This window comes from Suricata suricatta, chromosome 11, assembly GCF_006229205.1.
Source record: "Suricata suricatta isolate VVHF042 chromosome 11, meerkat_22Aug2017_6uvM2_HiC, whole genome shotgun sequence".
NCBI lineage: Eukaryota > Metazoa > Chordata > Mammalia > Carnivora > Herpestidae > Suricata > Suricata suricatta.
In genome coordinates this window covers 106,912,176-106,915,079 of record NC_043710.1, presented here as the reverse complement: position 1 = coordinate 106,915,079, position 2,904 = coordinate 106,912,176, and positions in this window count along the sequence as shown.

The following is a 2,904-nucleotide window of genomic DNA, read 5'->3' as shown; positions in this document are numbered from 1 at the left end:
CAAGGAGTTTTGAAATGTTTTTACCTTTGGCCATCTCTTAGATAAAAATGGTGTTGCAGCGTTAACATTTCTCCATTACAGATGAGGACAAGCATCTTTTCTTGTGTTTGGAAGCCATCCCCTCTTATTTTATTTATTAAAAAATTTTTTAATGTTTATTTTTGAGAGAGAGAGAGACAGAGCATGAGCAGGGGAGGGGCAGAGAGAGGGAGACAGAATCGGAAGCAGGCTCCAGGCTCTGAGCTGTCAGCACAGAGCCCGACGCGGGGCTCGAACCCACAAACCAGGAGACCATGACCTGAGCGAAAGCCGGACGCTCAGCCGGCTGAGCCCCCGCGCCCCGAGCCACCCATCTTCCTTTAGATGAACATCCGTTTCTAGCATTTGCCCAGTTTCTCATTGATTTATAAGATGTTCTTTTTCTTTTCAGAAAATTAACTGTAATATGGTTTTCTCAATTTTTTTCCATTTTATCATTTGTTTCCTGGCTTTGTTTTTGCTGTTTCTTACCTCAGCAGCAGCCCCCAAACTTGGCGAATTTGATTTCTATAAGGTCAAATGAAACCACTTTATGGAATGGGCTCTGGATTTGGGGTCATGTTTGAAGTGGTCTACCCTTCTCTAAGATTATATTTGTCAAATTCTTCCCTTTTTTTCCCCTAGAAATTTCTGGTTTTATCTCATAAAAATGTAAGTATGTGATTCTTCTCCAGTTGATGTTGGTGTGAGGTGTGAGATGGGAATCCAAGTTCAGGGGCACCTGACTGGCTCCGTCAGTGGAGCACACAACTCTTGCTTCTGGGATTGGGAGTTTGAGTCATTGGGTGTAGAGACTTACTTCAAAATTTTTAAAAAGAAAAAAGGAATCCAACTTTACTTTTTTATGTTTCTCTCCAATGGCTAAATGCCATTTATTTAATTTTTCTTTTTTTTTTGGTAGAAAGAGAGTGATCTGGAGAGAGGGGCAGAAGGGAGAGCGGGGGGGGGGGGGGGGGGGAGAGAGAGAGAGAGAGAGAGAGAGAGAGCATGTTAAGCAGGTTCCATGCCCAGCATGGAGCCCGACTCAGGGCTCATCTCACAACTGTGAGATCACAACTTGAGCCAAAATCAAGAGTCAGCCACTGAACCAACCTGAGCCACCTAGGTGCCCCAAAATGCTTTTTATTTAAAAAAAAATGCTATATTTTTCCCTTTTGAAACGTCTCTGGGCTTCTTCCATTCCGTTAATTTGTCCGTCTGTCATGCCACGTACGATGGTGTTTTAATTATTACAGCTTTGTTGCTTCTTAATTTAGTCCCTGGTGAGGCGGGTTGGTCCTCTTTTTCCACCCTCTTCCCCTCCAAAAATATTTTTTTCTAGCAATTCTCACATATTTGTTTCTGAAAGTCATTGTTTATTTCAGAATTATCTTTTTTAGTTCTGCCCCCCCCAAGCCCAAGCAAACAAAAACAAAGAAACAAAATTAAAAAAAAAGCCCAACTCTGTTGACACTGGGAGCAGCAGGATCATACTGCATCTGTATCTTGACACAAAGGGAGGTTTCATATTTTCAGTTACGTCTTCACCTGCAAGTCTTCTGTTGGAACGCATGGTGTTCCCGGGTTTGTTTTCCTTCTAGATCTTCCGTATTTCCTGGTTAGTGTCTCTGCTCTTGTTCTGATGGATTTTTCCCTCGACTATGTTTTCTGACTGGTGCTTGCTCGCATATCTATTTTCTGTTTTCTAATATTTTATATCACTTTTTGTGGTTATGATGTTCATAAGTGACAGTGGGCCATAGTTTCTTTTTGTGCTTTTTGTCAGATTTTGATTGTCAGTGTTACACCATTTCCAAAAAAAATTGTATGCACTTGTGTGCACTGAAGGGGTTTACAGAGCATCAGAATGGTCCTTATCTTGAAGGTTGGTTAGAATTCTTCTATAGACAGTCCTGGGCTTGGTGCTCTTTGGGGGAGGGGGAGGGGGGGTTTTGACAGCTCTCTCTGGCTTTCTGTAACAATTGATCCATTAGGTTATGTCAGCTGACTACAGTTAGTTATAACGATTTATATTTTCCTTATCCTTTTCTCCGTATTCTTAAATTATTTTGCATAATGATGAGTAAAATAGTGTCATGTTATGTTTTAAATTTTATCGGTTTCTATGGTTATTTTCCCACTATAATTATTTATTTGGGGTGTTTCTGTTTTCTCCCTTTGGTTTGATAATGTTAGCTAATGGCTTATCTCTTTTATGAGCTTTTGGTTTTTTTAATAGAATTTCCTCTTGGAGATATATATATTAATTCTACAGTTCCTTAATTTCATGCATTGTATTCTGCTTTCACATAACTAATGTCTTCTTTCTGCCTTCCTTAGCTTGAATTTGTTGTCTGTTTTCTAACTTCTTGAGTTGAATGCTTAATTAATTTACTTTTATTTTTGCCTGTGAACTGTGCTTTGAGCACAATTCTGACATAACATACTCATTAGGACCATTTAAAGGTGTTTTCCAATTTCAGCTTGACTTCCTCTTTGTCCCAAGTGCTCTTTAAGAGAAAGAATAGGGAGGGGCGCCTGGGTGGCTCAGTCAGTTAAGCATCCGGCTTCGGCTCAGGTCATGATCTCACTGTTGAGAGTTCAAGTCCCAAGTCAGGCTCTGAGCTGTCAGCACAGAGCCTGGAGCCTGTTTCAGATTCTGTGTCTCCCTCTCTCTCTGCCCCTTCCCTGCTCATGTTCTGTCTCTCTTGCGAAAATGTATAAACATTAAAAAAATAAAATTAAAATAAAAAAGAGAACGAATAAAAATTTCAGAGTGGGAAGAATTTTATTTTAAAAATTCTAGTTTTATTTTATTATAATCCCAGCATCTGGTCTGAGGGGTGTCTAGTTTGGAGGTTGTCATTGGTCCTAAGGTTTTCAGGT